The sequence below is a fragment of the Rousettus aegyptiacus genome, unplaced genomic scaffold, assembly GCF_014176215.1.
Source record: "Rousettus aegyptiacus isolate mRouAeg1 unplaced genomic scaffold, mRouAeg1.p scaffold_m13_p_7, whole genome shotgun sequence".
Lineage (NCBI taxonomy): Eukaryota > Metazoa > Chordata > Mammalia > Chiroptera > Pteropodidae > Rousettus > Rousettus aegyptiacus.
The window spans coordinates 44,993,543-45,018,795 of record NW_023416310.1 but is presented as its reverse complement, the minus strand read 5'-3'; the positions used below and the strand labels follow the sequence as shown (position 1 = coordinate 45,018,795).

The following is a 25,253-nucleotide window of genomic DNA, read 5'->3' as shown; positions in this document are numbered from 1 at the left end:
TCCAACCCCCATTACACCCTCCTTCCTCATTAGAAGAACCTTCATGACTTCAGGGACTAGGCTTGGAAAATGAGGAAGTCGGGACTCACCCCAGGAGAAAATAATTGTTCTGAGGTAAATTCCTTCCAGTTGCCACCCTTGGTTTCTGAGTGGTCATGTGATCCACTTCTGGTCAATGAGAAATAAAGACAAACTTCCCAAAAGGCTTAGAGAAAGAATTTCGTCCAGGCTAAAAAGATAAGCATCAGACTGCCAACTTCTCCCTTTCTTCAGGCCTTGGATGCCCTCAGTACACTGTCTGGATCTATGACTTCAACAAGATCCTGATTAATACAGACTGCAAATGCCTATCATTACCGGTATCTGGGAAAAGGTCTCAAACTTTAGTGTACACAAAAATCACCTGGGGAGAGTTTAGAAATACTACAGATTTTGGGATGCTAGACTGTAGAGCTTGAATAAATGTAGTGTGGGGCCCAAAGGCAAGGACCACTGACACCCTGCCTAGCTCCTGAAGACCAGTCCCCAAACAGCCCAGCAGCCTCTCCTGCCTTTAGATGCCACCCCAAATATTGCTTCCACAGGGATGGGCTACCAGAATTATGAGCACACTGTTCAGTTCGACTCTCCAATCTGCCCTCCAATCCTCACCAATCAGTCGGGACCTCCTGAATATTCAGAATGACCCAGGTCAATATCAAGTTCATCTTGGACAAGTAGTGTGGACATAGACTCTATTCTTACCCTATGAAAGAGTCCAGCCCCATAGTCAGCTTAATATCCCAGCCTTGCCTTTTCTGGCTGACTCCCCACTTTAACCCGTTATATATTATTACAGAGTGGCACAGGATACAGAACCAGACAGCCAAGTTCAAATCCTGACTCTCTCACTTGCTAATATGTGATCTTCTGCAAATTCCTCAACCTTTTTGTGCCTAAATTTCCTCATCTGTACAATGGGGATGATACAAGTAGCATCTAACTAAAATGGGTGGAATTTTACCAAACTAACTTTCCAGGTATTTGACACAGAGTCAGGTTCATAGAAATACCCAGTGAACATTCACTATTAATACCTGCAGTACAAAGTTTCCAGCATGCAGAGAGGTAGAGCCCTCACAGACTAAGGCACAGTTTAGCTAAAGTCGGGGTTCAGCACTAAGCCAAAGCCAGGCCCCTCAGTGCCCCATGACCTGATATCAGTGCTGGAATTTTCCCTGACAAAGGGCCCTGCCCTAGCAGGTCTGTCTAGTCTACAGGCTGTGACTTATCCCATCTACCTCCTCTCTTTGCTTCTGCAGCTAAGGACATGTGAAACTGATCAGATCATTTAAATACAGAGCTCTCACCACCATGATATTCAAAGTGCCTTATGTTCTTTTGGGAACCAGCTTGAAGTTTAGCCAAATGAGTAAATAATCAAATTGAAATGTATGACAAGAATGAGAGTTTGCTACTTCGCCTCATTGGAAACTGAGGCATAACTTCATGTTAGCTCTTTTTATTCAAATAAAGTATATGATAATATATTAATTTTAAGGTTGGAAAATTTGATAATTATACATTCTTAATCTGTTTCATTTTTCCTCTTCACAATAGTAAAATAGGCAGGTGATATCTGTAACTCTATTTTTAAAAAACAGATGGATAATACATGACAAAAATATTCAAACAGTACAAAAAGGTATACAGCAGATACCTTATATATCTATAAGAACATCACTTCCACTCCCATGGCAACAACTGTCATAATTTTCCTGTGTATCTTCTCATAAGTATTTAATGCAGTAACAAATATATAAGAATACAGATGGCCTCCATCATTCTTATGTACAGAAATGGTACCATACAATGCAAACCAATATTTTGCTTTAAAAAAATGTATCTTGGATCTCATCCTATATCTATTCCTATCAATCTGCATCACTTTTTTAAGAGCTGCATAATATTGTACTTCATGGATATTCCATAATTTCATCAGTCCCTTACTGATAGATATTTAGGTCATTTACAACCGTTTGCTGCTACAAACAAAGCTGCAATGTACATATCCTTATACAAAGGTCTCTACACACATGTCCACGTATATCTTTGGAATAAATTCCTAGAATTCAAATTGTTGGAACAAAGGTAAACAAAGACTTTTTTTTTATTTTGACAAACATTGCTCAATTTCAGAGCAATTCTTAACGTGATATCTACATAACTGCTAGGTGTCCATGGTTGGGTTTAGATGGCTATCCATAAACTCTTGTAACTATGAAAAATGTTAATGTGTGTTTTTATTCTTGAGATAGGATTTGTGACTTTAATTAGATTCTCAAAGGGGACTGTGACACTAATAAGGATGAGATCCACTTTGTCAACAAGTCCTTATACAGCATCAAAAAATAACAGTAGCAAAAGCTGATGCTAAGCAGGACCCAGAAAATGCCTTTTTGGTGAGTAGTGAGAGGGAGGATGCTGGGGGCTTATTATACCACTGGGCTTGTATCTGCAAAGGACTTCCTCCAGGGGAGATGGCTCAATTACACACAGCCAGGGACCTTGCTCTCACTCACCATGGGGCCCCTCATCATTGGTTTCTGATAATAACTTACTGTTACCTCTTGGAAGAGGAGAAGGTGAGTGCCTTAAACCAGAGTTTTGAATCCATAGTAATTCACTGGCCATTCATGGGACTTCCCGCTCTGTTACAAGTCGGGCTGCTTGTGTTGCATTATACTAGGCCTTAAAGGGTTAATGGTGTTGAGGGGGAACATTAAAGGTCTTTTTCAGAGTAATTTGCAGTTTGGACTTTAGCTGCAATTTATCTCAACTGCTGATAATGGATAAAACATTCACTATGGTTTTTATGTTTAGCAGTCCGAATCAAGAAGCAATATGACAATTTACTGACCTTGAACATCTTGAATCCTTAAAAAGAATTCTTCAGAGGTGGTGGTTCAGGTTCTGTGGTAAAAGCTCTCAGTCCAGTCCAAACAGAGCTGAACACTAACAAGTCACCCCCATAAAACCAACAATATGTCTTAAAGAGAAATCCTAAATCCTTAGGAAAATTATTTTTATTTAAGTTCCATATATGGTGAAATGATGACCACGATATGTTCTGCTAACATGCATCATATCATAGATATAATAAAAAGGAAAAAAAGAAAAAAAATGTTTCTCCTCATGAAGAGAACTCTTAGGATTTACACTCTTAATCTCTTTTCTGTGCATCATACAGCAGTGTTAACTACAGTCGGCACATTGTACATCCATCCCCAGTACTTACTGATTTTAGGGAAATTAATCTTAATATAGTAATCCACCTTGGTTTCAATTAAGTTTAAAAACAAACAAAAAATTTTTTTGTTGGAGCTCCATATTGGTCTAGAGCTGTTAAGAACTATAAAATTACGGGATGAATGTGATGTCATGAGTATAAAAAAGAGTTTGAGAAAGGGGACAATTTCAGCATTTACCACATTACCTAGAGTTTATAGCATAACAATAGGCCTAAATTCCCCTAAGTCCTATATGTTTTTGTTAATGCTTTATTTATCAAGCATGCACATAAAGTTTATGTTTGTCAAAGCAAGGTCCAGAAACACCTGAATTACAATGATCCAGGAAGCCTATAAAATATGCAGGTTTCTGCATCCCAACCTATAATTCCAGACATGAATTTTTGGTTGTGGGGCAAAAAATCAGCATGTTGTGCAAGCTTCCTGGAGAACGTACCTGAAATTTGGAAACTATGACTTTAGATGTCATCTAAGTTTAGCCTTCTACCCTTCACAGCTCCATCGAAAGGGATCTGCCTAGTTACCTCTGGTGAGAGAGCTCTTGCCAACTCCAAGCCCACCCAGCCTACAGATTTCAAAATTCACTTCCTTAATTTCAACCAGAAGCTACCATCCAAAAACTCCTACCCACCTCTGCTCAGTGCCACAAAAAGTGAGTTGATTCCTTCATCCACAAGCCAAGTCCTTCAATCATTTAGGACTGTTAACATCTGTTTCCACAGCCACCTCAATCTACCTTCTATAGTTGAAACAGCTTCAGTTCTTTCAACCTACTCTCACATGTCAGCTTGACAAGAAGAAAGTTACAGAGGAAATGTTCCGTCGAGATTTAGGTAATAAGCCAGGAAGCCACAAATCCAAACTTCAAATCACTGTGAACCAAACACTGATGCTGCCACAGTGGGGCAGAGAGACTAAACAGTTTACAAGTGGTCTGACCTTGACCAAGGACCAAACTTGGAGCCTTGGGATCCTCACTTGTAAAACAAGATTAATAACCCTACCTCAGGTTGAAATAAAGATTAGATGTATAACCTAGGATGACTTATTCAGTCCCTCCAGGGAGAACACTGGAGCACTTATGCCTTCATAAGTAGCCCTAATTTCAGTAAAAGCAAACTCTAAAGGGCTAGATTTGGGCCAAAACACAGCCCAGAGCCCCTACAAAACTTTTTTTTAAGTTTCTTGTTTTATATTGACAAGATATATAAAGGTTGAATTCTATTCCAAAATATAAAAAGTGTTTTATACTCAAATATTTAGGTGAAATTGAAACCCCAAAACAAATCCTCTCCCCCAGCATATTTATTCTGAAGCTTCAGGTACTCCCTGGCATACTACCTACCATCCGTAGTACCTGCCACTCACCTCCATCCCCCTTGGAGGAGAGCAAGCTTAGTCTACAAGCCGATGAGCAAGATGGGGAAAACAAACAAGTAGCTAGACATAGGCAAAGAAACAGGCCACAACACACAAGTCTAGGTATGGTCAGGAACGCTGGCGTGGTCAGAACTGACTGTCCATGTTACACTCTAAATTTCTTCCAGAGAAAAATGATCTCTAACAAATGCAAGAATATCTAGGAGGAAAATGCATAGACACTCTTGATTCAGTAGTTGTGTGTTTGTGCATGCTCGTGTATATGTTTGTGTTTGTGTGTGTGTGTGTGTGTGTGTGTGTGTGTCTCCAAAGCAACAGACATCTGAGCCTAGCTGAATGTAGGGGCTCTGGCCCTGGTTAGATAGGGCTCTGAGAAGTAAGCAGGTCTTGGATGGCTAGTCTATGGTTACCCATTTCTCATTCCTGCCCCCTTCCTCTCCTGCTTGCTCTTCTACCTTTCTGTTGTCTGAGAATTCCCTGGCAACTAAAGAGCTAGGGCTTGGCTATCAATAGTTATCTACAATGTAAGGAGGAGGTGGAGGGTTCTAGAATTGATAGGCAATGGAGAGATCATTTGCAAGCGGGGACCCTATTTATTCTCACTGTGAAGCTGTAGAAAGCAGATGCCCACTATTAATGAAAGGTGTGGGTTACTTTGGACCCGCAGGCTCCAAATAAAAGACTTGCATCAACTTAGGGAGCACTTAAAGTTGGGCGAATTGTTAAAAAGCAATAATCTCTTTGGTCCTCAAGTCTCCAGCTGGTCAAAGCCATGACAAAAGAATGAGACTGAGCCACTGGTACGTTCAAGTTATAAATCTCATACTAACAGATTCCCATGTGTCAGGTTCCATGCAGTTGGCATTAGATACTCAAAAAGGAGAAAAAGGGTAAGAAATCAGGAGTGAGTTTCTTAAAAGGAACAAGGAAAGAATTATGAAGTAAAACTTGGGTGTTGGACTAAGTCGGCTCCAGGGAATAGTAACTCAATCCTTTGTTTTTAACGCCCCAACCCAGCACAATGCTTGGCACATGAACTCATTAAATAACAGCTATGGTCTCTAATTGGAACCCTGAGCTGTATAAACTGCCCCGGAGGTCTTTCTGGATAAAGGCCGTGTCTGCCTCCCGCCTGTCCACCCGGCCCGCGGCCTCGCGCCCCACCCTGCCCGGGCCACGCCCGCAGGCCGGCGGCGGGAACCCCCACTCGCGGCGCGGAGCAGGTCGGGCGGTCCGCGCGAGGCCTCCGGGGCTGCCCCGACCCGATCCCCGAAGCCAGGACCGCGCGCCCGGGGCCCCCTTACCGTTCGTGGCGAGACGGAACTGCGGTCGTCCTCAGCGGCCACGGAGGTCACACCCTCGTCCGGGCCGAACAGCGGGTCTGATCCCTGGCGGACCCGCCCCACTTCGGGGTGGAGACTGGGCTCGAGTTCCTGGTCGTCCCTCTGCCCACGAGACCGGAAAAGTCCTGCAGGGCGAGGCTCACCTGGATCAGGGGCTGAGACAGCTGTGCTCGGCGCCCGTGGGGGCCGCCTCGCCCCAGGCCCGAGCTGCTCACCGCACACGCCCGCGCCCCGGCGGCTGCGAGTCCGGCTCAGGTCGCGGGATCACCCGGCCCGCCTCGCCCAGCCCCACTCCTGCCCCTCAGAGTCGGAACCCCTATACTTTCTGGGTCTCAGGTGCCCGGGCGCCCCCACGCCCACGGAGGTCCCAGCCCCCGGCCTCTCCCGTCCCGCCCCGCCCCTGTGCCCGCTGCGCCCAGGCCCGCGCGGGAGCCAGAGTCCCGCCGCGAGTCAAAGCTTCCTCCCCGGGAAATTGCACTTTTCTCTCAGCTTCAGGGCTCAGACTGAGCTGTAGCCGGCAAAGTGGAAAGTCACATCAGAACCGCACATTACGTTTTCCTGTTGCACATTAAAACTTAACATTCTTGCTTCCCTGACTGGGCATAGCCCTCTTAAAGGCACCAGCAGAGCGAGTCAAGGTGGTCTTTGCGCCCATGCTCAGTACCGTTTCTGGCACATAGTAGGTGCTCGGTGAATGCTTGCAGACTAAATCTGTTGAGTCTACAGGCAAATTCTGATTTTACTTAACCAAAGGTAGGTAGCTTTAGGGAGTGTGTTTGCTATCCAACAAACCAAATCCAGTGGCTATTAGCACCCTGCAAGCTGGAGAGGTAACATAAAATGATTTCATTCAGCTGTAGCTAAAGGAGGTGGTATGACATAATTAAAAGCAAGAATCAGACTGACGTTGATTCTAGACCTGGTTTTGCCCCTTTCCTCCTCTTGAAAACTTGAAAGTTTCTGAGCTCCCGTGTATGAACTAAGGAGAAAGCAAAATTAACAAGACAAACAGAAAAAGAATTAAATACAGATCATTCATTTCCTCAGAGAGATTAGGGAGACTATTGCATCCCTTTAAAAATACTCTTAACACCCCTGACAAGATCATCTTTACTATGTAGGTGCACCCAGCTCACAGCTGCCCCTTTGGCCCATAACTTCCCCCAGACCAGGTTGGGGAGCCACACACAGTCAGAAGCTAACTTTAACGGGGTACAAAAGACCAGGAATAAACCTGCGATTCCCTTCCTATTTCAGAATTCCAAAGGGCTTAGGCTGAGGCTAAATTACAGCAGAAACCATATCTTTGCCCTGCTTCCTCTTCTGCGCTATCCTGCTTCTCTGGTAGGTTTCTCCTGAGAATATTCCCTCACTAAATTTACACAAAAATCCCTATCTTAGGCTTTGCTTAGAGGAAACAGATCTAAGACAGAGTATTTTAAAAATTAATATAATTGTTGAAATGAAAGACTTAAAGGAATCTTTAAATTAAAGATAGCAAAATGAACACGTGCATTTGCCTCAGCTCCCTCTGGAAATCCAACTAAAACAACAGAAGTTTTGTTTTTAATCTCATAAGGAAAGGGAACAAGACATGAAAAATAACAAACCTCTGGAAACCAGAAAGCAGATAGACAGGTGGTAGTGAACTTTGCAGACCTGGGAAAACTGACTCTTAAGACAGAAGGAGGGAAAGCTGAGAGGCAACATGATATTGTAGAATTTCTCAAGATACTCAGGAATTTGTTACACCAAGTACTTCTGGAAGTGAGTATATAGTTAAGATTAAAAACTGGAGGATTTTTTGTAAGTACAGAAAGCGGTCAGAGTCCTCCATCCCATTCCTACAATGCACGACCCCTCTCCCGTTTGGTGGAATTTTGGAAACATTCTCTGGAAGGGATTACACAGACAGTCTCCAGCATGAGACATTCCAGGTGCGAAGATGTTCTGGTTATCTACATCTAACAAACTATCCCAAAACTTGGTGCCTTAAAACATTAACTATTTTATTGTCTCATGATTTTGGGGGACTGAATTTGGACCGAGGTTAGCTTGACAAGTGTTCTCTTCCATGTGGCATCAACAAAGGTCACTTGGTGGTATTCAAATGGCAGATGGGCCAGTCAGAAGGATTCGCTCGCACATCTGGCACCCTGGCTAGGGTGGTTGGAAGGCTGGGCTCAGCTGGTACTGTCGACCAGAGCACTTCTGCGTGCTCCCTCCACATGGCAGTCTCGAGGCAGTCAGACTTCCTACATGAAGGCTCGGGGCTTTCACAAAGGATACTCCAAGAGATCCAGGATAAAGTTACTGGTCTTATTATTTAGGCTTGAAAGCTCCTGAATGTTATTTCTATTGTATTCCATAGATCATGTATATCACTTAGGCCAGTCCAGATTCAAGGGAAGGACAGTTAGGCTCTATCCCTGAAAGGGCTGGGGGTACTAACAAAGAAAATTGCCACCATCTTTAATTTACCACAGAAGGCTAGGAGAACTATACAAAAATTGAAGATCTATATGAAATAATATGATGAATATTGGCTGCTTGGGTTACTTCACTTGGCTCCCAGAACACTGCAGCTAGGAATGGGAGTTTGGAATACTATACTCTCCTTTGGGGAGGAATAAGGATCTAAAGAAACTGTCATTGTTTCTCAATGAAACTGGAACAGTCTTTTAGTGAACTCACTGTAGTCAAACCCCACCCACTTACACATGAGTACAAAGCTTCCAGACAGCATTTTAGATCATACACTTAGGGTTATAAAGTAAAATATAGGACATTTAGTTACATTAAAATTTCAGATAAACAACAAATAATTACTTACTAAAGTGTAAAATACTTATGTGAGTATGTCTTAAATATTGCATGGGACATACTTACATAAAAATTATTTATTGCTTATACAAAATTCAAATTTAACTCAGTGTCCTGTTTTGTTTTATTTTATTTTGTTTTGCTAAATCTGGCACTCTTAAATAAGAACAGACTGCTCAAGTTTATCAGAATTTAAGGGAAGAACAGAAAAAAAGAAACTTGGAAGAGACTATAGAGAAAAGAAAAACTTTGAAAAATCTATTAGCAATCTCCTTTGAGAAATAAAAATAGAATTAAACAGAAAAACAGAATACAGTCTCCAAAAAATGAATACTCAGAAAACCAAACAGAGTTATTTTAAATTAAAAATGATAGCAAAAATAATAAAGTCAGTAGAGTGGTAAGAAGATAAAGTTGAGGGAAAATTCTAGAATGTATAGACAAAGGCAAAAGGAAGAGAAAGAGGTATGAAAAGATAAGGAAATTAGAAAGCCAGCCCAGAGCATCTGGGAAACAGAGGAGAAAAAAATCAATTAAAAAACTCAATTATATATTTTTAGAACTAAAGGACTCGAGTCTCCATATTGAAAGTGTTTGTTGAACCCACTATAATGGACAAAACCAGAACCACACCAAGGCACACCATAATAAAATTTCAGAGGGCTAGGGACACGGGGAATACCTTACAAACACCCAGAGGGAAAAAAGAGGTTTCATACAAAGTCTCAAGGTCTGGGATGGTATCAGACTTCTCCATAGCAACATATGAACTGGAAAACAGTATAATAATGCCTTTATAACTCTGAGGGAAAATTATTTCCGACATAAATCCTCAGACCCATCTGAACTATTGGTCAAGTGTAGGAGTAAATAACAATATAGTCAGACATGCAAGATTTAAAAAAATTTATCTTCCACATACCTTTTCTTAAGACGCTTTCAGATAGTGTGTTACACCAAAACAAGAGGTGAACCAAGAAGGTTTTTTAAAGAAAGTGAATAGCGGAATAGACAATGAAAAATTGAATGGCAGGAGAGGGTCATTAGTTAACACCATAGTTATTGATTTCTAATTTTCCTTAACTGTAGATTATAGCAAACATTTGTATAAGCACTTACTATGTGCCGGTCAGTATTCTAAGTGCTTTAGATACACAGTTTTAATCATTAATCCTCACAACAGCTCTATGAGTTAGTTGAATAGAGTCTATATTAATTGATATTACTATTGATGGTATATAATCATTTATCAATTCGACAAAATTGTATTAAACTTCTTGTGGCAGATTATATTTTTAAAAAGTGGTTGCAAGAATATATTTAGTCTTACATGCTCTTTTAAAAATGCTGCCTCCTCCCCTAAGTCAAGAGATGGCGTCTTTGTCCCCTGTCTTTGAACCTGAGTGGTCTTCTTGGGTGGGCTGTACAGCAAAAGTAACACTATGTGACTTTCAAGACTGGATCTTAAAAGGTGGTACAGCTTCTGTCTTGTTCTCTCACTCAGAACATATGCTTGTGGAGCCCTGAGCAGACATGTAATCAGAAGTTCAACCACCCTGAAGCCACCATGCTGCAGAGACCACATGGACAGATCACGTGAAGATAAAAGAGAGTCAGAAGAGCCCCAGATGTTTCAGCCCCAGCAGTTGGAACTTCCCCAGTCCCAGTACCAGACATGTGAATGAGGAGGCCTTTGAGATAACTCCCGTATCGCTCCCGTCTCACGGCAGCCAGGTGGGAGATCCTGAATGAGAACAACCAAGCTGAGCTAAGTCAATAGCCAGAACCATGAGAGATAACAATAGTAAATGACTACTGTTGTTTCATACCTTGAAATTTGGGTGTTATTTTATGGCACAACAGATAACCAAGAACACTTTTAAATAAGGTGGGGAGTTAGCCCAGACTTCTGAATCTTCCTTCCCAGTATTCACTGAAATGACCCAAGGCGTGTGAAGAGAGGTACATTTTAGCCTAATTGGCAAGCTCTTCTCCAATTCTGAAGATATCGATCTCAGGAGGATGGCCAGGCCACATCCAGTCTGGCCACTTGGCCATGAAGGCCATGAAGACAAAAGTCATCTGATAACCTTTGGCCCTTTGGGACAATGGCTCCATAAAACCTTTCAGGGGTGACATTCCTTGCCAGATGGCTCCCTCCACAATCCTTTTAGGCTGCTGGAAAGTAACCAATCCTCCAGCTTAAGATATGAGAAGAAGCTACTAATAGCATCTAAATAGAGAGGCTAGGAGCCAAGAAGAATGAGCTCATCCTATTTAGGAACAAATGCAAAGCATGGATAAAACTCTTAACAGTCAAAGATGAGTAAGCATAAATAGGTATATAGAAGTATCAAAAAAAACTCTGGATCATAGAAAACAGTATCTGAGAGGCAGAAGAAGAAACTTTTTTAAAGTTTTATAATGTCAAGTAGAAATAAAGTGTAAACAGCCTCTGCTATGTCTTTGATAGATGAAACAAACCCAAAAACAGAAGTAATCTAAACATTCATGAGGTAGAATTAATAGTTATAGACTGGACTGGACAGAACCCCATATACCATAGAGAAAGTACCTAGTTTCAATCATCTGCTGAATATTTATAAAAACTGACAAAATATTTATTTGCAAAGAAAACCTCATTAAATTCTAAAGTGAAAATAAGTTTTGAATCATAGCTCTACCATTTATTGGCTGATGACTTTAAGAAAGCCACTTATCTTTTTTGTGCCTCAGTTTTCCCATCGACAGCATGGGGGTAATGATACTTAACCTCATAGGTGCTATGTTCTAAAGATTAAATAACAATATATGAAAAATTGTTTAGAAGAGTTCTTGGTTTATTGTAAGCTTCGCATTAGTGTTGGCTATTTTTTTGATCTCCATCAAATAAAATTAAAATTCAAAGTAAATCTTTTAAGCAATCACTCCGTTTCCCAACCAATAATATTTGATTTATATCACCTGATTATATAAAACGCCATGTTTGAGGGCTCTAAAGGAAACTAACTTTGGCACCGTCCTTCAAGATACTTCTCCATTGTCTTCTAGAATCCACAGGTACCAGAGAAAAATCTGATAGCAAACTGATTCTGGTTTCTATGTAGGTAGCATAGTTTTTCTCACTAGAAAAATTCAAGACTTCCTCTTTCCCTTGAAGAATGTGTTTAAGAGTGGAACCTGTTTCACTAGCCTGAATGGCACTCAGGTCCGTTCGCTCTGAAGGCTTGAATCCCTTCCAAACTCAGAAACATCCTTCTATTATCTTTTTTCCATCATCTCCATTCTTTTGTTCTGGATACTGTGGGAACTTTTGACTTTATTCTCCATGTGACTTAACCTTTCTTTTTTTTTTTTTTTTTGTTTTGTTTTTGTTGTTGTTGTTGTTTGTTTTAGTTCTTTAGCTCTAAGTTTGAGAGAATCCTTGGGGTTAATCTTATAAATTTATTAATTCTATTTTCAGTTGTGTCCCTTCTATTCAGCTCATCTACTAAATTTTTTAAAATATAACTTTTATTTTTATTGAAGTTACAAATATAGTTTTAAGAGGCAAATAGTTCTACAAGGCTTGTTACAAAAAGAACAACGGTTTTCCATCTCCTCTTTCTCCCCATCTTTCTGTCAGGCAACTAGTGCCGCTTTAGGCGCAAGCCAATTTGGGGACCATGGAATCCAATGACTCCTGAGGTTATATAATAGGGCATTGCAGTCACAAATCATAGCAGTGTGTTAGGCTTGCTAAAAGAAAAAAAAAAAGATCTATGAAAGGTTTGCAAGAAGATGTTTAAAATAGTACATAGGCTGTAATAAAAAATAAAAAGCATTTATTTGAGCAAAGATGGGACTGCAATAGAGGGCACAGATTCGGGTAGCAACCTAAATTGTGCTTCAAAGGCAACAGGGTTTATAAAGGGCAAAACCATCAGAGCTGTTCTCATTAAGGTCCTCCATGTAATTGAAGGATGTTGGCTAGGTTAGTTGGGATTGGTTAGGCCCATTATGTAAATAAAGGGTGCTGATTGTCAAAATGCATTGGTTCCTTTCAAGGTGAAGAATGCAGATGGTCTGGTCACCATGATGAGGAGAAAATAAAGTTCATATATATCTATGTGGCAATCATTGATCCAGGATGTTCATTGTTTGGGCTTGAGCCGAGTTTAGCAGTAGTTCAGGAACTTAACAATAGTTCTAAGAGCTGAGACATAAAATGTGCATAGGCCCCACGTCTTCAATGGCCTCCTGACTCCATTTTAAGTAACTCTCTTAGCAATGCTATTCCATTTTATTTTCTCTATTTTAAGGGATTCTCAGGAAGAAAATCTGTTTTTCCAGTTGAGAGTAAGGGAAAAAACAGTGAGGAAGAGATAGACAGGAAGACAGGTCTGTTTTGGGACAGCCTCTTCCTGGGCCCAATGGTAGTGATAGATCTACCTCTGTTAGCACTTGACTTCCCCTTTCCCCGCCTCCTCAAACCTAAGCCAACAGATCACACTCTCCATGGAGGCAGCACCATAGCTTGTTTCACTTCTGGCCTGGGCTCCTAAGGAACAGCATGGCAGCAGAAGAGCCACAAGGCTGAGATTAACACAAACTTTTGATTAGGATCCTCTTTTGGTACTGTAATAATCTTCATTTAATGAACTTTGCTGGTATTTGGAATATGCTGTTGCCCAATGTATCTCATTTTTAGATAGTATCATCTCAGAATTTTATGTTGTGCTTATAGACAAATACAGTGAGCCAAGGTGACAAATACTCCATAATACCCTAAACTCCATTCCCCAACAGAAGGTAGTTTAATATTCTACAGGAAATATATCAAAGAAAAAGCAGCAGCATTTGCTAATTTTCCTTTTCTATGCCTCAAAAAAGGAGCACCATTTTTTTTTCTCCTCCAAAACTTGTTTTGGTTACCATGAGCTGCTGCACCTCAACCAAAACAGCAAGCTGATTTGATCACGGGTAGGTCAGGAATTTGCATTATATCAATATAAACTTCAGCATGGTTTGCTAGTCAAATGACAATGCATTTGCAGATCATCGTCTCCAGAAAAATGCCCCACCCCCAGCCCTCATCTGACTCAGAAGCATGGACACTGCCAGGGAAGGTATTTTTCCTTTAGGACTGTTGACTTTTTAAAACATCTGCTCTTCTAACTTGCACCTTTCTTGCTGCCATCTGCAGCTCATATATACTATTTGACTTCACGCTTCACGAAGTCAAACCATCATTATGAAAATGATCATAGGAATCAACGTTGTCTCATTTGTCTCCACAAATACTCCAGGTGGATGTGGACAGGCCCAAAGTGATTATATTTAAGTCAGCGATCATAAAATCACAGAAGCTGCAAATAGTACTGGATGAGAGTTACCATGATGGCCCATCTTATACTATATTTTTGTACAGAGGTTTTTAGTTTGATTTGAGGTTCTGGCCGCTGCTAGATTCAGGCAAGTCTAGGTAGGTCTGCCAGATTGGTCGGAAAGGTCTACCAGATGTCTGAGAAACCTCACACAAGAAGGGGGTTTGGAACCAAGCATGCTGAACCTCATTAAGTAACAAAGAGCCAGTCATTGCAGGGGACCTAGGTCCCCAAGAGCAAAACTGGGACCCAGCCTCCAGGAAATAAGTTTTAAATATTGAGTGGGATCAAACAAAGCCTTGTACTGTTGCCATTGGTATCCTGGTAGACACAGCTGGGCCTTTGATGGCTACAACTAAGTTGTGAACTTGAGTATTGACAGTGACATGATAGCTATTGGTTTCTCTGAATGTCTCAGGACCAGCCTCTCCAATCCATCTGCCTAAAGGGCAGGTCTTGGGAACTTTTGATGGAGACACCGTTTTCTCTTAACTAAACTACATCATCACTACAGGATCGAGAAAACACATCTGTGACATTAGACGTGCCTCCACTCCTTCCTTCTTAATTGGCAGTAGATCTTGTCAAGCAATCCATAAGCAGTAGAAATTACTGCAGCTGCTAGATGAACTTAACACACTTCTACAGATTCAGTCAAATAGATTTAGATAGTTTATTAGTCACAGAACAGTGAGCAACATAGGTTTCCTTTTGCTTCCAAGTCCCATGGGGGCAGTGTAGTGGCAGGTCCAGGTGGCTACTGGGCACACAGTGATCTGTGTCATAGCTGAGGAACGGTGAATCTAGGAAACTCCTAATTTTACAAGGTGACTGCTAACAACACGGCCCATCATCCCAGAGAGACGTTTTATCTTTTATCACCCTAGAATGTAAGCAAATCTTCTCCAGAGAAGTAAGGCAAAGGTCTCTAGCTTTACTGCCTTGGAATACTACTAGGGAGAGCCATCTCCAGATCTCTATAGGGAGTCTCTCTGTCTTTATCTTTCCAAGGCTTCTGTTATGCAAACATCCTTCAACTAAACTGTCAATGCCATTTGCTCAGAAGATGAACAGCAACCCAAAACCAATGGAGAATGATCTCTTAACAATTATAACATCCTTTTTATAAACATCTGAAAGTGCCAAGTTTTATTACCACCCCAGTAGTAAGAATAACTCTATTACCACAACAACAAAAAAAAGTCACTGTAAATTACTATGCTGCAGGAAACACAAAAATCCAAAAACAATATGTATAAAAGAATGACTTTTAAGTGACATCTTTCTGGAAATGGTTTTTACTATACTAAAGTTTCTTGAGAGAAGCATTATCGACATTTTGGGTTGGATAATCCCTTGTTATGGGAGACTTCTGGGCATTGTAGGCTGTTTAACAGCATCACTGGCCTTTACCCACTAGATGTCAGTAGCCCCAACCCCCAGAGTGAAAACTAAAAATGTCTCCAGACATTGCCAAAAGTGTCCTGAGAGTAAAATCACCTCCCACGGAGAACAATGCTTTTCTCATGTAGTCATAGTTTAAAAATAAATTATGAACATCAAATGCTTAGGAGTAAATTAATGAAAGCTGTGCAAGGTCACTACACTGAAAACTATAAAACATTACTGACAGACAGAAATAAAGATCTAATTAAATGGGGGGAAGAAATATGTTCATAATAAGAATTCGATATTATAAATATATAATGGTTTCAAATTGATCTACAGATTCAACACAATCTAAATCATCCTATCATGGGTTTATGATGTGCATATGGAAATTGACAACTGATTCTAAAATTTAGACTGAAATGCAAAAGACCAAATATAGCCAAGTCTGTCTTGAAGGAGAAGAACAAAGCCAGAAATGCAAAGATGGCAAGACATAATAATATGGCATTTAAGTCAGCATGGTATTGACACAAAGACAGACATAAAGACAAATGGAATAGAAGAGAGGGAGAAACAGACCTTTAGGCATGGTCACTTGATTTATGACAAAAGTGACAGTGCAGTGGAGAAAGGTCGGACTTTTCCATAAATGTGCTGGGTCAATTGATAGCATATGACAAAATAATGAATATCATAATATATGTAAATCAAACCATCATGCTACATGCCTTAAACTTATATAGTAATGTATTTCAATTATTTCTCAGTAAAACCAGGAAAGAAATAATGAATCTTGATACTTACCTTAAAGAGAATCAGTTGCAGATAGATTGTAGATCCACATGAAAGGAAAAATAATAAACATTAACCAAGTCATCATTACTTTGGGGTAAGTAAAGCTTGCTTGCTTTCTTCCTTTCTTCCTTCCTTCCTTTCTTTCTTTCTTTCTTTCTTTCTTTCTTTCTTTCTTTCTTTCTTTCTTTCTTTCTTTTTTAAACAACAAATGTTTATTAAATGTCGAAGGTATCATAAGTCAAAGGTATCATAAGTACTGTTTTCATGTTTACCTGACTTTTGAACTGCCTCATTATATTTTTCTTTGATTGCCTTCTTGGTTGAATCCTCGACATCTCATTAGTAAGCTCTTCCTCTACTAGAAATTCCTAATTACCTCTGAGGGAGACCACTGACCAGCTTAATCTAATTCCCAGTAAGATTTTACCTGTTTCTATCCCAGAGACTGAAACCTCTTGGCATCTCACATTCCATTTTGTAATCTACTGATCACATAGAAATTGTATAAGGTAACATCCCTTCTCTCCTACAAAATATCCAGAGAACTGATTTCTGAAGAAGAGGTAAAGATTTCTTAAACAGGACACAATTAGTGGTAACCATAAAGGAAGAAATGACAAATTTAATTATATTAACCTTAAGAATTTCTGTCCATCGAAAGACATGAAGAGAGTGAAAAATACAAGCCTTTAGAGTGGGGTAAGATGTTTATGAAGCACATATCAAAAAGAGGACTAATAACAAGGGTATAATAATATTATAAATTAAAAACATTGCAGAGCAAAAGAATCACAAGAAACAGGGTATTTACATACTGCCTTAAGAGATGTTTACTAACCACAATGGGAAAAATAGTAACTTTACAGAGGCGAAATCTGGCAGACCCCTTAACCAAGTGATCAAAGTTGGCATCACCACTGATAAGGCATCTAGATGTCGTGTTCCTCCTGCTATCATGCACTGAGAAGGAGACGACATCACTCTAGCAAAGATGCATAACTTGAATTAGTCTTGAGGGAACTTTAGACAAATACAAATTGAGAGCATTTTACAAAATAACTGGCCAGTACTCTTTGAAAGTGTTAAGATAAGATCATTAAAGACAAAGTAAGGCTGAAGAACTGTCCCAGATTAATGGAGACTCAGGAGATATAACCACTAAAGGCAATGTGTAAATCTGGACCAAATCCCAGCCCAGAAAAAGACATGAGTGAGACAACGGATGAAGTTTTAATAAGGTCTGTAGATAACTACCAATGTTAATTTATTGATTTTGATCATTGAACTATGGTTATGCAAGATATCAAGATATGAAGCTGGGTCAAAGAAATATGGGATTTTGTGGTACTATTTTTGCCAAAGTCTGAAATTATTTCAAAATGAAAGAATAAAAATAAATTAAAAATTCAAAACTTTGTAAAGTGCCTGTTCAAATGTTTTGCAGAAAATTGACAAAAGACTTGAAGGGGATATCCAAATAGCCAATGTAGTGTGTGAAAAAGTGTTTGACTTAATTGATGCAAATTAAATCCCCAGTGAGATACTGTTGCACACACCAGAATGCCTAAAACGAAAAAGACTAATATCGAATACTGCCAAATTGGAGTAACTACTCTCATATACTGTTGATAGGAGTATAATTAGTACAAACCACACTTGGAAACAGTTTGGCAGCAACAATTCGAGCTGAACAAGTGTAGATCCTATGACCTAGCAATGTGTAGGTAATGTGCATCAAAAGATATTTGCAAAGTTTTTTATAGCAGCATATTTATAATAATCAATTTATATGTAAAATAATATATATAATGAACTGGATAAATGGTTGCGGTAGAGTCACACCGTGGAATACTATACAGTAAGAGAAAGAACAAATGGCAAGACAACAACATAAATGTCTTTCTCAAGTTAAATATTGATCATTCAGTCACTGGAAGGAAGGCACCAAACAGCCCCTATTACATGATTCTGTTTATGGGAAGTTCTGAAGCTGGTAAAATTCATCTCTGTTCTTATAAACCAGGGTCATGGTTACCTCTGCAGTGACTAGATGGGGTTCTGGGGTTCTGGTAACCAGTTACTTAATCTGGATGCTCATCACATGGATGTGCTCGCTTTGTGAAAATTCATGGAGCCGTGCACTTTCTTGTAAAAACCTTACAGCAAAGAAATCATCTCTTAGTAGAAATCACCTCATTTCCCTAGTGTAATAAAAAAGGCACAGCTAGTGCAGGCTGACAGACAAATTCAACTCCTGGGCTGAAGAATGTCTAGAAAAAAATTATTTTCAAAACAAATTGGTGGTCTCACTGAACAATTTGATCATTTTCTCAGATGCAGCCTAACAACTGCATATTAATAAAACTTCACAAGAACCAAATCATGAAGCAATGACAAAATGTATTTTAGAGAATTTCATGTATTTACATATTTGGAAGAAAATTATAATCTTAGAATGCTGGATAAAATAAACAGGTTCTAAATGCCATTTCTTTCTTAAAAATTAACGATTGCTTTATTTTGCAAGGAAAACATAAAAATATATGGCTGTGAATAATTAAGCTTTGTATTTAACCTCTTACAGTGCACTGTTATCCTCAAGGTCACATACTCCTCAATTGCACTCCTCTGGGCCTCAAGTCTTCCTCAGGTCATGAGAATTGACTTTGAAGGCAGACAAGAAAACTTACCAGCATGATAAAAATGTTCTATGTCCTAACTGGGGTGTTGTACACTGGCACATACATTTATTAACAACTCACTAAACTGCACACTTCAAATCTGTGCATTTAAGTATAAATAAATTAGGACTCAATTTTTTTTTTTTTGAAAGAATGCAACGCGATTAATAGCTAATGGTTGCCTGGAGTCAGAATTTATTAAATCAGTATCTTATTATGTTATCGATAAGGCTTCTTAGTATTTCCCAGAAATATCAGGTGTCAGGGAACTGTGTTCCCTGTGGTTTGACCTGTGTCTCTGGAATTTAAACATCCTTAGATGGGAACAGAGTCAGATAAACAAGAAGAGGATCTATACGAGCCTGAAGAGTGCTGTGAAACTGTTATTAATTTAATAAAATTGCATATCAGGGTGACAAGGCATTTCTAAATCACGTAGTGGATAAGCTAGGATCAAACTAAAATCCTTTTTACACAGGAAACCCCTGCGTCTCGGCTTTCTGCTTCCCCAGTTGAGGCGGCAAGAAAGTCTGTTTCTAGTACCTGGGAGAGGTTGCCATCTAGTGGCAGGAGAGGTAATCACAGGGCCAAAAGCCGTATAGAAAAAATGAGCTTGTCTTTGGTTTTTTATGGAACTCTGAAGGTCTCCTGGCAGACGATGACTCTCTGTCTGTGGATTGCCAGTGGTGGGTTATTCATCCACTAAAAAGCTTGAATAAATCCTCTCAATAGATGCTTTGAAGCTGAAGAGAATTGAGGGAGCTCTTTTGAGAGGACAGAAAGGAGACTTGGGCACTGACTCTCCCCCAGGCAGGGCAGCAAAGAGATGACAGCTGAAAACATGGGTCCTGCAATTGGCCCATAGTCTCTGACATTTGAGCCACATAGAAAAAGACTTTTTTTCGTTTGGGTGGACAAAGTTCAGAGTGCATGGCTGAAGAAGAAATAGGCTGTGTTTCAGCCTTCCTCCCTGCCTCTGCCATGAGCTCTTCTGCAGTGGAGTATCTGCACAACCAGATGAAGCAACAGTACCTTCTCTTGGCACCACAAATGCCTCCGGCAAACACCAATTCCTAAAACCTGGGGCACAAGATGGACACATCCCACCCTGATATATATCCTTAAGGAACTCAAGAATTTCAGTTTCTTTTCGATAGGCACCATCAATTTTGGTTTCTATTCAAGTCTAGGTGTTGAAGGCCTCATTTCAGATGAAATGAAGAAAAGGTTGGGAACTTCTAATGTAGTGTCTTTAGGAAAATAGCATCATACTGCACTGTTATGAAAGACTGCAGCATGGAATTGGACAAATCCAAAAGTTACAGGTAAAAGGTTTAGGAAATTTTACACTTTAAAATCCATGGACGGACGAAAGATATACTGTAGAACTCAAACGGTAAAGATGTTTATTTGTTTAGCAAACACTTCTTAAGCACCCTGGTTTGAGACACTGGATTAGGAAGGGCATACAGTGGTGACAAAGAAGAGTCCCCCTGCCTGGCATACACACACACGCACACACGTGCACACTCACACATATCCCTGATTCTGTGCCCTAGAAAACTACTCTCCTCTCCCAAGTTCTCAGTTTGTCTTTTGTGAAGACTTCTCCTGCTTCCCTTTACAATTAAGAATTTATTCATAGCGCTGTATGAGTGCATCTCTTTAGCACTTACCATATTTTGTTGTAATTACTTCCTTTGTATCTGTTTTTTTTAAAATATTTATTTTATTAACTCTCCTCCCAGAATCAGCTTTTGGTTTTTTGACGATTATTTCTTTGTTTCCTATTTCATTAATTTTTGTCTTTATCCTTATTATTTCTCATACTTTCTTTAGGTTTAGTCTGTTGTTCTTTTTTTCTGGTGTCTTTAGTTGAACTCTAATCCATTTATCTATCTATCTATCTATCTATCTATCCTTTCTTACTGAAAATTTATTATAGGAATGTAATAAAGATTTTTTTTTTTATGTAAAAGAGCTGAGGGAGGCTTAGCAGTCTTCATTTGTCTTCATTGCCTAGTAAAATAGTTCCTGCACTTGGAATTTAAACAATCCACACTGATCTTTAACATCACAGATTTGATTGTGTTACTGCTCTGTGTAAAACTTCCCAATGGTTTTGTGCTGATCCCAGGGTTAAAAACAAAATCCGTAACAGATCTACCTGCCCTGCAGGGTCTAGCTCTTGAATTCCAAACTCCAATCGCAACAGAGACTAGGCTATTAAATGAATGAGCTGGCTGGGTGTGAGATGAAAAACAGCAACTGGCATTTGGCTACGGTTGGTGGGAATCGAGGGAGAGTGATAGGGGCTGTGACCGCCTGGGGCGTGTGTGCTGTGTCTAAAGCGGACAGGTGGAACTTGGTTTGTTGCCATGGGGGCGCGCAAACCCAGTGTGGCCAGCTCTTCCAACTCTCTTAGATAACAGAAATGTGGATGATTTTGTGGGTTATATATATACACATATATATTTAATATTGGCAATTAAATAAAAATTTTAAATAGACTATTTTTTAGTGCGGTTTTGGAGTCACAGCAAAATTAAAGCAGAAGATACACAGATTTCTTATGATTTTTCTGCCCCTACTCATGCATAACCTCCCCCATTATCAACATTGTCCACCAATGTGGTATATTTGTTCCAACTGATAAAGCTACTTTCTCAGAAATGTTCTCTAGTTTCCTTGGTTATTGGAGAGGGGGCTCGTTATTAACCAGAATGAAAATCAGAGTACAAATAGTAGCACTAACAATCCATTTATTCATGAAACTTTATTGATATTTATTGGTCACTTACTGTGTGCCTGGCACACAGGGACTATAATGACAATTAGGGAACTTATTGCCAGTTGGTAAAGACTAGAAAATTAGAAAACCATGTGAAAAGAAGGGAAGGATAGCTAGCTCAGACTTGTGATATCAGTGAAAGCTTTACAAAACAGAAGATGCCTAACCTGAGTCCCAAAGGACAAGCAGAAGCAGCTCAGCTGTGTGTGTGTGTGTGTGTGTGTGTGTGTGTACGTACGTACGTGTGTTGGATAGGGTTGGTGAGAGAGGTGGGAATTGCAGGCAAGGGGAGCAGCAGATCCAAAGCTTTTAAATTAAAAGGAGGGGCAGGTTCTGGAAAGTCAAGTAATTCATATCTGAACTTGAATGATCCTATGACCTTTTCCAGTGATCTCAAGTTCTGACTTAGCATCTCAAGTACTGGCTTAACATAGCTGAAATGACATCTAATTGAGAGTGTCAAATACAATTTAGTTTCTAGCTAGTGAATTGTATCACCCAAGGATCTCTTAAGAGATTAAGAGATCGTAAGAAAGAGAAGAAGGAAGGGTAAAATGACAAATATCCAGGAGCTGGGGGTGACATTTATACTGCCATTGACCTTCCAATAGTAACTTGGGGAACTAACCATCGGGAAGGACTTTTGCCTGTCAAGCCAAGCCTTTAGTCATCAAATGTGTAGTCCTTGCTTTTGTTATATAGATGGCAAGCGAGGTTCTCCTGCGGTTATGCAGCAGGAGCTTGACATTTTGGGAATGTGATCAATGAGCTCTGTGTTCCCACAGAGGGGCCCCACAGTGAGAGAGGACTCCAGAAGCCAAATAGCCAAAGGACTTTCCAAAGCAAACATCTGCAATGAAATGCAGAACCTGGTGAGCTCTGCCAGACTTAGCTAGTCACACAGCACACACAGTTCCCATGAGAACATGTCCCCAGCCATATTTTCCACAATTAAAACAACAACTACTTTTAATTTCAGCTTTTTTCCTAGAAGACTGCAATTATAAAATCCTAGGGGGAAGGGATTGCATAGATCGTGTAAGCTTCTCAGCATGCCTGTCACTTGATAGAAAGCCAAGGCCCAAGGGTGCGCACACTGTAGAGTAATCTAGTCAGATTCAGAGTTTAGGCATCACTGGAGATGAGTAGGTTGGATTAGGTACCATTCTAAAGCATCACAAGGGCCCAGGGTACTTGACGCTGATGCAAAACTATAGTGTGTGTGTGTGGGGCGGGCAGGTGGAGACGGGGGGATAAGGAACAAGAAAAGAGCATGGACGGTGAGGGACCTAAAGGCACCTAGCCTACTTCACAAGTTTTTCTAAAACTGACCAATACCTCAGGGTCATGATCAAATCCATTATATTTGTCCCTCCCCATTTCTCCTCTTAAGACCCTATAGAAAAAATATTCATTGCAGTAGGTCCCTTACATTATCAATAAATAGTTTATAGGTCTATGATCTATTTCGAGTTAGTTTTTGAGTAGCGTATAAGACTCTGAATTCTTTTTTTCTTCTTCTTCTGTATACAGATATCCAATTGCTATAGCACTATTTGTTGAAGAGTTTATCTTTTCTGCATTGAATTGCCTTAGTACATTTATCAGAACTTAACCAACTTTAAAAGAAGAGTTCATTTCTGCACTTTCTATTCTGTTCCATTGATCTATATGTTTATCCTTATGCTAATATGACACGGTCATGATTATTGTGGATTTAGAAGAAGGCTTAAAATCAGGTGGTATAAGTCTTCCAACGCTGTTTTTTTCAAAATTGTTTTGGCTGGATGTACAAGGGAATTGTATACTTTAAAATGCTTAATTGTTAATTTTATGTTATGTGACTTTTACCTCAATACAAAAAAAAAAATAGGGAGACATTTTGGAAATGTAACCAGTGAAGAGGCAGAATTGAAATGCCTGGGAGTTTTGTTTTGCTGAAATGCCTACTCTTGTGTGGAACTAGGCTGAGTACCTTGACATACAACTGTGTGTTGCCTAAACCAGGAGGTAAATTGTTAAGTTGTTTGGTGTTTCCAAACACAGATCAGACTTCTACCTCTTCTCTAAAAATGTTGCATCATTCATAAAATTATCTTGAAAAAGAAAAAGACTGCAGCTTCCATCTCGGGTGCTCCTTTTCTCTCTTGGATCACTTACTCTGGGGGGAGGCCAGGTGCTATGAGGTGAGGCAGCCCTGTGAGAACTTCATCTGGTGAGGAACTGAGAGAGGCCTCACCCAACGGCCAGCAAGGAAATAAGGCCTGCCAGCTGCCGCTCGAGTAAGCTTGAATGCACATCTCTCCTAGTTGGGTCTTCAGATGCTACTGTGACCTTGGCCAATAGCTTCGATGCAGGACGGGGCAAATTTCCCCGAGTGGTAGGGAGCCCAAGCCCTGTACAGAGAGGAGAAGAGGGTCCTTTGGTGGCAAGTGTAGAAAGAATTCAAAACACACACCAAAGTTAGAGTCAAAAGGAAAGTTTATTGGAAAGGGGGTAACACAGAGTGTGGTCTCCTCTCAGAGGCAGAGAGTGAGAGGGAGAGGGAGAGGGACAGTGAGATGGACCCTGAGTGTTTGGGGAATTCAGTTTATATATCATTCTTTAGTTCCTGTGAGTTATTGTTTAAAAGGCTTCGTTACCCCATTTCCTTTGATGTGAACATACAGTGAGGAAGGAGAAGAGTATGTAGTGTGAAAAGCTAAGTCTATGTAGAGTGAAAGGCCTGCCTTTAATAAAACTCAGTTATAATAACTGGGCTCAAATATATCACAGACCCATATATCAATTTGCTTGGGCTGTCATAAAAATTACCACAGACTAGGTGGTTTAAACGACAGAAGTTAACTTTGTTACAGTTCTTAAGTCTTGAAGTCTTGAGATCAAGATGTCAGCAGAGCCATTTTCGTTGTAGGTCCCTACTCTTTAGCTTGTAGGGGCTCCTCCTTGTGTCTTTACATGATCTTCCCTCTAGGTGCGTCTGTGTCCTAATTTCTTCTTATGAGGACGCTGGTCTTAATGAATTCGAGCCCACCCTAATGACCTCATTTTAACTTAATTACCGCTTTAATGGCCCTGTCTCCAAATACAGTCACATCCTGAGACACTGGAGGTGAGGGGATGAGGGGACACAATTCAGCCCATTACAATTAATTTCTGTCCACTGAAATAATACACTACTGAAAAGGTATGCATGATAATGCAAATTTTGAGGATAGGGAAACATTTAGTTATATCTCCCTCAATCCTGGCTTTATAACAATAGTCCATTGCATTTATATAGTCTTCCCTTTTTTGCTCTCAAAAGCATCTTCTTCCCTTTTTTGCTCTCAAAGGCATCTTCACATCTATTAGTTGACTCCTCTGTTGTCACCCAGAGAGGCCCTGAATTA

General features: G+C 40.0%; 1 protein-coding gene across 1 annotated transcript in view; it reads right to left on the bottom strand.

Moving 5' to 3' along the window:
* The window catches only part of ANXA4 (annexin A4), a 53,592-nt gene extending 47,418 nt beyond the window's left edge, over positions 1 to 6,174 (bottom strand). Inside the window, exon 1 of the mRNA XM_036224480.1 lies at positions 5,975 to 6,174. The gene's annotated coding sequence lies outside the window, so the exon portion shown is untranslated. The remainder of the gene's footprint in view (positions 1 to 5,974) is intronic.
* Between the last annotated feature and the right edge of the window lie 19,079 nt (positions 6,175 to 25,253).